Raw genomic sequence first — 14,540 nt, 5'->3', positions numbered from 1 at the left:
TCCTGAATGTCAACCAGATCTCTTGGACACTTCTTCCTCCTAGGGCCCTATCCCATGGAATTCTTCCAATAACGTCCCTGGCCAATAAGGCCAGAGTTTGCCTGAAGTACAGTACTGTCATCACACTTTTAATGAAAATCTGTTTCATCTCTAGTACTGCCTAATGAGTTACACACCATGTATATGAAGAATGTAGAGCGTATRCAGAAATGCGAGAGTATGGATATGTGTATTTATTTTTGTTTATTTTGACATGAGGTGGAAGTAGAGACAATATAGAGTGATTCCAATCACATTCTGAATTAACTGCAAAGGACAGCGAGCAAAGTGTGAGGCAAGAAAGTGTGTGAAGCATGAAAAGTAAGTAAGAGCTTATTTTAAGTAAAAAAAAGCTTTACTGTACATAATATATGATCTTTTGACAGACCATACAGCATTTGATGAATTATAGACAGTAAGAATTTATGCAAAAAAGATATGCTGTATATATTTTCATATAAATTCGGGGAATATATTGTCATGATATGACCATTATTTTTATGTGTAGCCCCGGAAACAAGTATGATTACTAGACTAGGTGCTATAGATTAAAAAAAAGAAACAATAAAAATAAAACAAAATTTTTACCATTTTTTTCTTTGTTCTCCATTTATCATCCTTTCTTTAACAGTATATTCTTATTTTTTTCATGTAATGCACGGACTTTTTGGATACAATTTCTACTGGACAATGATGGAAGCTTGCAAATCTGTCTTTACTCATTATAGTAATATTAATGCAGTGGCCAGGTACTTTATATTCTCTGAAGCATTTCTCCACACAAAAGCCTTGCTAGAAAAAGGAGGTGCAGCTTTTATGTCATTATCTCCATTTTATATGTGGTACAGCTGAGGCAGAAGGTCCCAAGAGCGCATGCACAAGTAGTTCTGGACATGAAGTTCCACTTTTGAGAACTGCTGTCCACTGCTCAGCTCAGGGACAAATTATGAAGTGTTGTTTGCTGATTTGTGTGTTGGTTCTTATTCTGAGGCACTGGTAGAACAGATGTGCTGCATCCTTTTTCCACAAGTGAGAAGAATTAATGGGAGAGGTAAACTACTCTAAGCACAGGAGAACAAGTCTTGGGCATTCTTAAGTTGTTTGTCATTTTCCTTGCCACAGGACATTGCTTATAATCAAAAAATGAATGGAAAAACTCATGGCAGAAAGATATATTGAGCACAACTATGTATCAATGTGCCACCTCCAAGTCTGGTCTCTGGGCCATAAATCATTGGAGGAAGAGAGAGGATTCTGGGGAAGTGTCATTAGCTTGCCCCGCTCTTAAACTTCTCCCTAAGCCCCTGTCAGAGAAAAGATGCTGCACTACGTAGTCTTTGAGCTGACTTAGTGCAGGTAATTTTGTGTAAAAATGGAAGAAAAAAATAAGTTAATTGGCTTGAAACAGAATGGAGAATAAAAATCAATTCATGCAGGGAGAGCCAAACTAGGAACGTATAGAGCTGGAGCAAAATTATGAACTGTTGTGAGAAAGGGTCTTGCCCTCTCAGAGAAAAGATAAAGAGTGGATGGTGCCTTTTCTCCTTCTTTTTTTTTTCCCTGTCCATCTCTCAGTTGTTCTTATGCAAATTATGTCCACATATGCAAATTAGCCATCTCATTTTTGTGTTCAGGATATTGACAGGTATTCCAAAGCGAGCACTTTTCTGCACCATGATACAACACTGCTCCCTGTAGTCAGACCAGGTGCAAGGAGAATAAAATATTTATTGTAATATGTGCAATGCCTCACTTTCTGCTTCTTTGCCAACTCCCTTGTCCTGGGACAGCAAAAAGTGTTAATGAGCACGTGCAGTTCATGAAGTTGTTTGCTTTGTTTTACAAATTATCCATTACATCCTGTAGAGGTGTCTCTTCAACTGGAGTCAGTGCTTAATCAATATTCTTTTATAACTGTACATTACGTTTATGACCAAAATTCACTTTTAGATGTATCTTTTACATTCATCTCATCAAAAAGTTAATGTACAATTGGAACCAAGAGATTCTGCCTAAGACAGAGGTGACTGAGGCCCTCACTATTTGTATGCATGAAAAGCAAATAAATGTATTATCATCAGTCTTGTAGCATGCCTGCCTACAAATCAACAATAGTTTCACCATACCAAACTATATATATATTCGTTATACAAACTAACGAAATTAAAAAAGGGAAAATCGAAACAAACTGAAGCACTCTCACAGGGTTCTTAAAATAACATGTGTGAACAGTGAACATATGTATGATTTTGGATTTTTAATTTGAAGATTTTAGAAGTTAATGTTTTCTAACCTTTACCCTTTCTCAAAACAAATGACAGATCTTTACAGTGCTCAGATTGCCATGTATAATGGCCATCTCCTGCCATGATAATTTTAGGTTATGATATAGTCTAAACACAGTGTAAAGAGTTAGTTCTAAATATAGACTGTTTCTGTTCCATCATTATCTGTTCTTTCTCCTGGCATTATCTATCAACAGGTGGAAATAATATTGATATTTTTTTCCCTCCAAAGGAAGTACAAGGATCTTGTTATATGGAGGTATTTTGGGGTCAGAGCTGCATTGCACTGTTCTCCAGAAAACATTTTCAAGATGACATTTGTAAGGAGTACCTTGTGGATTGTGGTTCATGGTTTCTTGTAAAATTTCTTCCTCTAAATGAAGAGGAATGCCTTTCATCTTTTAAGAAGAGCTATCTGAGGATGCTGGGACTGCAGACAAGCAGAAACATGAAAGAACAGGAAATATAACAATATCCCCTTTGTCTGAAATAATAACATTATATATTTGCAACATCTATTTGTATTGCCTAATATATTTTTCTTGCCAGTTGTCTATGTCAGCTTGTGCCAAATTATAAATGATGAATTGATCTTTGGTTCAGAAAAGCATGGAACTAGCATTTAAAAAATTATGTCCTATGTATTATCTGCCAAGTTTTTCAGCTTTTTCAAAATTCATAAAGCAATCATTTATCATCAGTGCCAGAACATAGTGCTACCTCTTTCTTTTCCTTTCAATAATGTATTTTTCACTACAGTAGTAAACTGCATGTCATTAGAATATGTTTTTAAAAATCAAATAGCATAATACTTTGTTGCTTCATCAATGGTGTTAATGCCTTTCTTTGTCTTAAGGAAAAATTCCAGACTCAAGAAAGAAATCTGCTTTTCTGGATTTCATATGTGTTTAGTGATCTCTAAATGGTTCCAAACACATTACGCATTTGGCCACTCATCTAATCAAAATTCATTTTCTGCAATTTTTGGCTATAATGCCTCCAACGGATTTGACTCCTTGGGTCCTACAGAGTTAATAATCTGAGTTATCACTCTTCAGCAATTTGATGTTTCCCCTCTAGAATCAGCTATCCAAAATTTGGAATGAGTTTCATGTCTCGCACACAGAAATACATATCTTTTCAAATGCTGAACAGAAGAGGTGGCCTGAACCAGGTCTCTCAGAAACTCAAAGGAATATGTTCCTTGATCACTGAAAGTCATTCATGAGGTTCTTAGAGGCTGATTGACAACATGACTGCAGTAGATCAGCCTAATAGCAAGTGCACTATGATTCATGTTCATGACTCCGTGGTCTTTAATAACAGGTGGTGATGGGCTCTGGATCCAGAAGAATTACTCAGTAGGCATAATTTTTCACTCTGTGTGGCATAGCTATGCCCGGAGAGGGAAAATTCAGGATATCGTTCACTTATATTCTGTCCTATGTCACAAAACTCTGACCTTTCTGTTGGTTACAGAACTATAAATCTGTGGTCCACTTTTCTGGTTCAGTAGTGTAAGAATTAGTAGAATGATATAATTAGTAAAGTGGAATTTGAGGAATGATGAGGAATTATACAGCCATATATACACAGAACAGGATGCCTTCTTATCGGGTATCCACATCTTTCTTTCAATGGTTAAAATAAGGAAGGAGGAAATTCTTAAATCTTCCTGAGGATTGAATGATTTGATTCTTTAATCAAGTAACCTTCTTAGAATAAACAAATGATCAGTTCCTAGATCTGTGGAGGCAAGGGAAGAAATTTTTATATAAATGGTAGGTTTCTAGAAAGGGAGAAAGCTGCTTATTCTTAAATGATCAATTTTCATCTCATTTTAGGTAGTATGTTAGCTCCTAAGAACTGTAATTTTTAACTACAAGTGAATAAATTAAGCACAGCCATGCAGAAGAAACTAGGTAAACTACACAATGAGTGGTCTGAAATCAGTGTTTCATTTAAGGTGGAGGTAACCTTCCAGGGTTCACTGCACAAAATCGGTGTTAATGAATTCTACAACCTAGCTTGCAGGAGTTTCAACAAACTGTAGCCTACAGCTGTACTTGGAAGTTCAGGTTCAGTGAGCTGGTACAGATACAAGCTGGCAATTTTTGGCAGTTCATAAGCAACTGTTCAGCAGGGGAGGAAGTGTTACAGGTACCACGGTCTAGGAGAAATGCCTCATAGCCCATAGCACGATTTCTTCCTCAGAACTAATGGCAGCAAGGGTGAAAAATACGTGTTTTCCCAGAATTAAATGAAAAAAATAGAATCTTTCAAAGACTGTAAGRGAGATGCCATTCCCTGTTCACTTTTGTTAAGAAATAGTTGCTTGTACCACTGAAAACCTTCCCATAGTTTTTCCACGTCTTATTTATATCTCTCTAAACATGTCTGTTTATATGTGTAATGTATATAATGTAATGATGGACAATATTGATGATATAGCCAGGATAGGGAGGACAAAGTTTTAATTTCACAGTGAAAACGACTGAATAAATCTGCATTCTCCAATATTTTTCAGGCTGTACAAGAATTTTACAAGAGGAGAGACAAATGTTGCAACAGGGGTAGAAGTGTTTAGAGTGAAAAGAGTTTTATTCACAATTCTTCTTTCAACCACACATTTAAACTGTTGACACCTTTTCCCTCAGAGGAGGAGCACAGAACAGATCTTCTAAAAGCACAGCTGTGGTCTCTGACTTACATCATATTAAGAAACAAGGATCAAAAAGAAAATAGGACAAGGCCTGAAATTTCCTAGCCACTTCCAGAAACATGAAGAAAAGAATAGCAGCCAGAACTTGGGAGGGAAAGTCCTGTGTTAATTCCAACATAGTTCTGCGGTAGCACAGGTCTGCTAAGCCAGTTAAAATCGTAAGAATCTGCTCTGAATTATAAAAAATTCACTTTTTTTGGAGTGTTCTACTCTTCAAATAAGAGAAGTGAAACTCTTATTGCTTAAAGCACTCTTGGCTCAGTAAAATTTGGCTAAGGTTATAACTGTGGAGAAGAAATCCATCCTAGCCTTCAGTGCATGGATGGCCTAAATTCAAAAGGACAGTATTTTCTAAATACTGCAATCAATCAATTTAAACTATGCACTACTGTCTCTTTCTTTACTGGTATKTTTTTTTCCCCAAAAAATTGGAAAATTTTTTTGTAATTGGAAAATTGCCAAATCCACATTTTTTGATAGAAAGATACCACAAAAGCTGGTAACTGTCACAGAGAAACAAATATTTACATTGATATGATTTTTTTTACACAACTAAATGCGATTTTGCACAAGATGTCCATATTTACTCTATGTCACTAAACAGTGGTTAAATTTGCCCAATAATGGCTGCTCATTCTCACTGATAAAGCTAACGTCTCATTTTAATTGAAATATTAACTTCTATATTACTGGATTTTCTGTCTGATGCAAATCTAGAAATAATAATAAAAAGCAAGAAATGGAACTCAGCTTCCAAATATTTCACAACGCACAACTTGGAATTATGTTACCAACATTAATATATTACAGATATAAATGTAGAGTAATATATTGTTATGTTTAAAAATCTCAAATGACTCATATTTTCTACAGTATATCTCACTAATTAAAGCAAAATACCTTGTGGAATATCTTTTGAGTTATTTGACTTGATTTCATTAATTCTAGCTATTGAAGTCAATATAAATTCAGACTTGCAAAATGAGACCTAGAGCATCATCCATTTGCTCTGCTAACACAGTCAAAGGGACCTGCAAACAGTTGCTTGCTCTGCAATAGACAGGAGGCATGAGAGCGTACAATAACTTCAGTCAATCAACATTTGTGCTCAATATCTTGGAGCAGAGATGCTCATCTCCAGACATGAAAGAATCCTTAAAAAACTGAAGGAAATCTAACGAGTTGGCACATTTTATCTCCCTTGCTTTTGAACCTTTCTACTTTCTTCCTTCTTCTTAACTCCCAATTGCTTATGGCTTTTCTGAATGTTCTATTGCTTTGTTTTTTATAGCTGCTGGGTTTTTTTCTTCTTTTTTAACAGACAATGTAGGAGAAGACTCCCTGATCTCCTCCATGCTATAGATCAGCTCTAGAGATATAATTTTGCTGAAAAGAATCTTATATCTATTGAACACATCTCTGAGCACTGATTTTCGGGGTAAGTCCTATAATCTGAAATGGAGAAAATGCTATGTTTCAAAATGAAGCATAATGAACTTTGATGAAGGCCGTAAGACCAAGATTTCTTACATTTCAAGACAAGCTTATAATAAACTAGSTGAATGAAAGGAAAGAGGATGATATATGCATATTCCTATGTTAAAGCTTCAAACAGAAGACAGGTAGGCTGAGATTGAAATATTCTACAACGTACATTTAGAGAAGGCATTTTTCTTTATTTGCTCTATAATGCTTGCATGTATGGCCAGAATATGGCAGTAGACAATTTCTTCCAGTAGCATGCCAGTTATTCTAGTAAACATAKAGGAATGGAAGGCTATGGCCCATTATTAGCAAATTTCCTCAGTCGCTGTCACCACTTCTGGGCCCAGAAAGGGGGACTCAGCCATTCAGTAGGTGAAAAACATAAGTGATGTCTTGTAAAGATGACCCAGACCACAGGCCAATTCAATGTGTGAAGACAAAGAGTGGAAGGAAACACTGAAACAGATTCACATGTGTCAGAGAGTATATCACAGACTGCTAACAACCCTGCAAATCCTGCACAATATACCCTGTGGGGAGGTCTGCAGCTCCCCGGGGTTTGGTCAGCAGAGGCTAGTAACACTGCTTGCATGCTTGGAGTTCAACAGGGATAAAGTGTCTAACCTCGGCCACGCCTGAAGTTGGGCGTTATTGAAATTAGTAGGTATACTGGAGCTTTCCTGAAGGCAGGTCAAGTTCAGCCTGAGTACAAGTATTTCAGAGCTTTCACAACTAGTTAAAATACAAGACTGATAATACTGCAACTCTCATATCACTTCTGAAATCCATCGGAAGGTTGTTAATATTGATATGGTTCATATACATCAAACAGGATTCCTTTAATTTTTTTTGAATCAGAAAATTCTCCACAGTGTTGACATTTCTTCACTGAACTCTCAGGATTGTTTGGTTTCAGAGACTGTAGGGCCCAAGATGCATTTTGTTTTAAATAATCCTTCATAAAAAATTCAGCTTTCAGTCTAAAATGATTGAAACTCAGCTTGAGTGTGTTTTATAATGCATTGAACTGGAAAGACTATGGATGTTGAATAATTCAAAAACATGATAGGGAAAATAGTGATATATATGTGTGCATACAGGGAGGGGTGATCAAAGAAATCAGTGTGACTTGATATGTCTTGTTATCTCCTTTTATTTACTTTTCAGAACTCATCCAAATATTAGAGGGGAAAAAAATCAATATCAATTTTCACCTCTGTCACGTTCCATATTTCAATTATTAATGAACGTCAAATTTGACCACATTTCTTCATACCACCTGCGCTGCAATAATATTTCTGAGTCTTTATTAAAAATGTAAAATTGTCATTGAATTTCCAAATATGATTCTCTGGTGGCTAATTCGGCTTGTTTTATTAATAAGTGAGTTCTGATGAGTAATACTAATTTAATACGCCTGCATGTAAGATTAAACCATAAATTATTCCTGCTGAAGGTGATGAGATTTGACTGCTCTGTGGTTGTCAAGCAATAACCCTCTGCATTAACTCATAAGCACACTGAGGAAAATAGGTTTCTTTACAAAAACTGAAACTGTTAATATTTTTGGATTAATTCAGATATCTTCCATATATTTTTATTTATACTAGTCCTTTCCTCTGCACCTTTCTCTGAAGATTATGAAAGCAATGACCAGCAACAACTCATTGAATTATATACATATGCTACAAATACATGTATATTAACTGCACACGTGCACACACACACACACATACCCATGCACACGGAAATGTACACACACAAGAAATACAAAATTACAAAGCCATCACATATTGAGCAAGGGATCTAAAATGAGGATTGATTTACTTGGCCTGGTTATGTTTCATTATTGTCACCCACATTAGTACACTTCATGGTAGCATTCACTCTTGCTGCTAGAGTTAAATAATACTCCCAGTTTAGATTTAGTGCTAAGAGCTGAAAAGTAAATTGAATTACTATGAAATCAAGACCATTAAAGCAATACTTAATTCAGAACTTTACGTACTTATTATTTTCATACTGCTCTTTATTCAGACTAGAATACTCAGTTTTGGGTATTGTTTTCAACACTAGTCACAAATTATTCCAGAACCTTAGTAATCTGATGTTAAAAGGTGTGTCTTTCAAAAGTAAGCTTTTAGAGTCTATTTGATAGACTCTAAATCTATCTAAATATAAATGCAATTGATATATTTCATTTAAAATCTCCCAGACAGAGCTAATGTTTAATGATTTCAATTCATGTAATGTCCAATAGTCCTCCTATTTTAAGAGTAATTTCAAGACAAAATAACTTTCAAAATTTCTAGAATACAAGACCAAAAGTTATTGTCCCTCAAGCAGACAGACCACCTCACAAGAATATTACGTCCATTTGCCATTTCTAAACACAGCCCTGTGCTAAAGTACACATATAGTCAACCTTACATGGATATACTTGATCTTCCTCTCTACTACTGAAGTCCAACAGACTGAATTAAACACTAAAATTCACTGAAATTTCATAATAATATGTTTTTCTTTCAATATCAAGGTAAAGACACCAAACTGGATATGAACCTGGCAAAAGAAAGTCCAACAGCACCCATGGCCCTAGGTTCAGGGAGGTGATTATCTCCTCAAGTAGACCAGTATCTACTGCATCCAATTGGGGCCGTCAGTGCAGATAGAAAAGATGACAATAAACTGGTGGGACTTCAGCAGAGGGCCATTGAGATTATCAGGAGCTGGAGCACAGGCCCTGTAAGGAAGAGGCTATGAGACCAGGGCTTGTTCAGCCTGGATAAAAGTTGCCTTTAGGGGGAACCTAACAGAAGCCCTTGGCACCAACAGGAAGATCGTTGAGCAGAGACAGGCTTTTCACAGCGGTACAGGCTTTTCACAGCGGTACTGGTGGGAAGATGAGAGACAATGGGCATTAATCGAATCAGGGAGAAGTTAGGTGGATATTCTACAACTTCAAAGTCTCCTAAAAAGGCAGTAGACTGATGATTCTGGTAGTTCCCACTAAATAAATACACAAATTTCATTTGAAGAGTCACTGCAAGAGATCTTTCCTCACAACCTGACACAGCAAAGTAGAGATCAAGGTAGCTACATAGTCGTGACTACATGCAGCAAAAACACCTTTGTCAATAAAGTGTGTCTACTCAGAGTGAATACTACTGCCACATTTGGAAGAAATCATCTACTTTTTTCCCACAGAGGGCCTGAGTAACTGTAGAACTGACTCAATGGATCAGCTTACACAAAAAGTCATCACCAAAGGCTCTCCAACTCTCCAGCTACCAGATCATCTTATTCACAATAAAAATCCCTACCAGTACTGCTTCAGACCAAGATTTGTCATAGAAGTAGAACAGGTGACAATGACAGATGATCTCCTGAAATTTAAATACAAAGGTCAGCTGTCCAAGCTGGTCTTTCTGTCAAACTTTGATACCATTGATCATGAAGCACAGCTGATCTGAATGCAGTATCTGTTAGTAAAAGGTGGAATGGCATTTGACCAGCATTAAATGTCATTAAACATCAAGTAAGATTCAGATGCATAAAAGAATTCAGACACTCCTTTCTAAACAGCACTCTCCTTTCCTTACTTATCTCACATGACAAGTTTAACTGTTTCCAATGTCACTGCTAGCAATAGATGCTGCATAGATATGTATCACTTTCTCTATAGGATCAGAATCTCAAAAAAATAGGTGCATGGATGACAAATAGCTGGGTTATGATTAGCATAGATCAGTACAAAGTCAGTGACAAAAAACAGCTAAGCAGTGCAACTTCACTTGCGACTGAACTCTTGTCCAGGATGTTGAATTAATAGGGGAAGATCATTATAACGGGTTTCCAAGATGCTTCAGTGATCGGAAATACTGTCTTCTCTTTTGCTTGATGGAATAATGGTATTCTTATCATTCAAAAACAGACAAAATCTAGAGAATATATTTTTTTGATATCAAAAGCTGAGCTCACATAATTAAGGTGCCCTGAACTTGCAGGGAAGGTGAAGATTAGAGATAATTAGCAGTGCAATATCTCACCTACAGAATTAATTGAAGTAAACATGTCACAGTGCTTGTCACTGCAGTCCCTAGTGTAGACATTTTTATGTGTCTTCTACATTTCACTTGAACTGTAATGTTGTAATAACATTTCTTTCAGACTCGTTTGTATTTTTTTCCTCATAGTCAATATCAGCACTTTTTTTTTCCATTTTTCTCTTTATTTCTGTCACTGAAAAGTCACTGTAGGCTTTGAAAATAAACTTGGCCCAGAAATTTTTGTTGATACTGTTGAAATGTCTAGTCATCAAAAGTTAAACACTTTGCATTTATTAAGGAATTTTTATTTGGAAAATCAAGGTTGAATGTTCTAATGTTTGTTTTAAAGTGATTTATTTCATTTTTTAATATGTAGGACATTGTATTTTTAAGCAATAAACTGAGTAAAAAATTTCATTTGATCAAAATCAAATAGGTTTATTTTCAAAGTTATATTTTATATAAAATTTTGAAAGTGTTCAGTTTTCTTCCATTTTGGATTGTAAAAATCTGATTGACTGGTGAAATTTCCACAATATGGAAAATGTGTTTTCTGTTTTCTCWCTTTAACCTCTGGGCAAATGCATATGCTCAATGGCATTAATGCAACGGTTGTCTTGAAAGTAGGCCAACAGTTACACTTGCAGAATTAACAGTGCCAGATGCAGTTCCACAGGTATATGTTGACATAAGTGCAATATCATTAATTCATCTTTGGAGGCCTTCTACTACTGATTAAATAATAGAAATGCTAGATCAGTGTTACTTAGTAAGATTGACATGGAAGAAATGGACAACATACTGTTTCCTTAATTCACAGTTGTGCAAATTCAATCTGCTATCAATAAATAACGAAAAAATCTGGAATTCTCCAGGAACCTTTTCACAGATCTGTCCTTGGAAATAATGCTATAATTTCCAATTTTCACATCAAAGAAGGAGCTAAATCATGCAGATTCTTACCAATTTAATTTTAAAATATGTAGTTTTGAGATGACAAATATAATACTGTGATGGACAGTGAAGGTAAGGTGTTCAGAAGACAACGGAAGGGGAACTATGACAAAAGCAACATAAACTTATATTGTTACTGTTTTTACCAGGAATTATGGAACATTAATATGCACCTCAATTTCCATTCTAAATGCAATGGTGTTCATGTTGATCAAAAGAAGAGGCAGTGAACAGAAAAGAGCTCCTATAGCCAGTAATATCGGTGAAAATTTGTGATAATTTCATTGCCTAATTTGCCTTAAAACAGAATCTGGCCAATTGCTCTTTGAAGATTCCTTTCTTTCAGCAAGATGGTGAGAGGCAATATCCAGAGCCATTTTCATCACGTTCTAGTTTATAGTCAGTCCTTCCTGCTGTTCAGTACAGATCACTATGTCAAATTGGAAAAACAGAAGATAAAGAACCATTTCTGATTAAATATCTCATTATTGTGAATGTTACATTATGTATCTAAATGACCAGGATTGGTTGGATGTCTCAACTGTAATATTTTAAAAATCATCCTGATCTTCATTACAATTTTCTTTGCCCTCATAATTAATCACATCTTTCATCTTCAGTGAGGAAAAAGGACATAATACTGAAAGAGAWGAGCTTGAGCCTTTAACCCTGCTCCCTTCTGTAACCCCACCCTATTTTTCACGGCAGATAACTACTGCTACTTGAAATATATTCTCTTGCTTAAGAAAAAAATAACCTAAGAAACCCAGCAGCAGTTATGTGCTTGCTCTACTGTTAAGCATCTTCAGTCTAATTTAAGCACATTCATCATTTAAAACTTTACCCACAGGCACGTTATGTGAAGTGGAAGCTTATGTAAGTACCAATGAAATTCGACAGAAGCTGGTCACAAGTTTGTTACACTCTGCTATTAGGAACGATGAAAAATCTCTCTTGCTTTCTACCCTCTTAAGCTTTCCCCTAGCTGATCTAGCACAGCTGAAGGAAAAAGAAAAAGCCATCTAAATCTAAAAATCTAATCTAAAAAGAGATTGGCCTGCTTATCCAGCATAATCAAGGCAGTTTCTCTGTGCAGTGAAGCTGAGCAGTTACAGAGCTAACGGTGGGAACATTATCTCACTGGGACAGTACATATTACAATTAAAAGATATATTAACTAAAATCCCCTGAATGTTAAAATTTTTCTGCAAAAAAAGCCTATCTATGCATGCTGGGAAAAAAAATCCTTCCGAATTTGACATTAGCTTTGGCCAAACAGCTTAAAAATTAAGAAGTAAGATACTAAACACCAAAATATTATTTCACGGTAGTTTCTCTAGGACTGCAAAGATACAAGAATATTCCAAGATAGCATAGGAAAAACACTTTTTCTGATAGCCTTAAGACTGACTGATGAAGAAGTATTAAAACCAAATAGTTGCATTTCCTGGAGTGAACTTCAGCTTTCTCCARTTGTGACCCTCTTTTCTATATGAGAAGATTTCTCTAATGTGGATAATTGCACTCTTGCCAAGACTGAGAAAAATAGGGCAAGAAATAGGCTATCTGTGATTCTCTTAACTGCTCCAGAAGTCAATAAGCTTGACCCTTTATCCATGCCTTACAAATCTTTTGACAGGCTAGCAAACTATTTCCCAAGCATATTATACGGGATGAACTATTTTCAAAGAAGGAAAAGGAGGGCATGAAATACAGTGCCTATATTAAAAAAGAAGAAAAAGAAAAGAAACGAAATGTATTTTCAGACTTGGAGCTAAATACTCCTGTTAGTTTTGCTAGTGAAGTACTCTAGCATTCTTAGCATGCTGCTAACAAGCAAGCAGCAAAACAATTTACTGGTTTACTGCCTTTGATTTTATGGTAGCTGCATTTGTACCATGTCAAACAAAAATAATTACAAATATGGCAGTATGCAAATCAGACAAAAGTACTTCTAAATACCAATTTCACATGCACATCCTTTTTTAGGCTTCAGAGAGCAAATGGATAAAACACTGGGTTTAACTCTGAGGTCAAGGTTGAAGTCATAACTAAAATATGGATTTGCGTTTTAAAGCCATAAGACATGCTTGGTCACAAATACCATACAATTTTCCTTGCTCTGAAAAGGTATGAGTAGGCATGCTAATAGAATTACCCCTCACTCTTCTGAAACGTAAATTAGGTTTTCATGATATAGTATAGCTAACTAAGAAATCTTGCTATAACTGAGATAACAGAGATCACATAGCATGCACATCTTTATGCACAGCTCAAAGGACAAATGACTCAGATAATGATGAATGCAGAAGTGCAGAGAAGGCTAATGCACTTGAAGCCTCCAAAAACTGTTATGACCACAATTCACTGCATTTCACTAGTGTATCAACATTACAAAACCCAGTTTTATATTTTGGTTTCAACTGAGGAAAAAGACCACAAACAATTTTTCATTACAAACAAAGGCGTGAATATTTAAGAATTATGAAACAGTTAATTTTAAAGTTTCCAATGTCATGAGTTTTACAAACAACAGACTTGAGAGTGATGTGCTCTCAAAAAAATTAAAAATGTCTAAATTTATAATGAATATTATTTATTGTCAATAATTTAGTGAAGGACGRAGAGCATCAAGTCTTACGCAAATCAATGTAAAGGGAAATTTTAATACAACCAGCAGAGCAGGTATTACATAAGACTGCTCAACTCTTCAGTCATAACATATTGTTTGCAGGTGTGTAAAACCTTAACAATCTACTGAAGATGAAATTTGCCATGTCAAACTTTATTCTGAGCTTATTCATTACTTAGTGTGAGGTATTTCAGACCATTTTCAAAAACAAGGTTGAGAGAAATAGTGAGGATTATTTTCATGGCTATTTTAATGACTGTGTATCAATTGGGTGCCTGTACTACTATCAAGCCTTCTTGTACTGATTACCTCACATTCAAGGGAAGAAACAATCCTTTCCTAGAAGAACTTAAATTCTAAAAAATTCTAAAAAA

The sequence above is a fragment of the Rhea americana genome, unplaced genomic scaffold, assembly GCF_003343005.1.
Source record: "Rhea americana isolate MKP2758 unplaced genomic scaffold, rheAme1 scaffold_11, whole genome shotgun sequence".
NCBI classification, from domain to species: Eukaryota; Metazoa; Chordata; class Aves; order Rheiformes; family Rheidae; genus Rhea; species Rhea americana.
Note: the sequence above shows the minus strand (reverse complement) of the source record.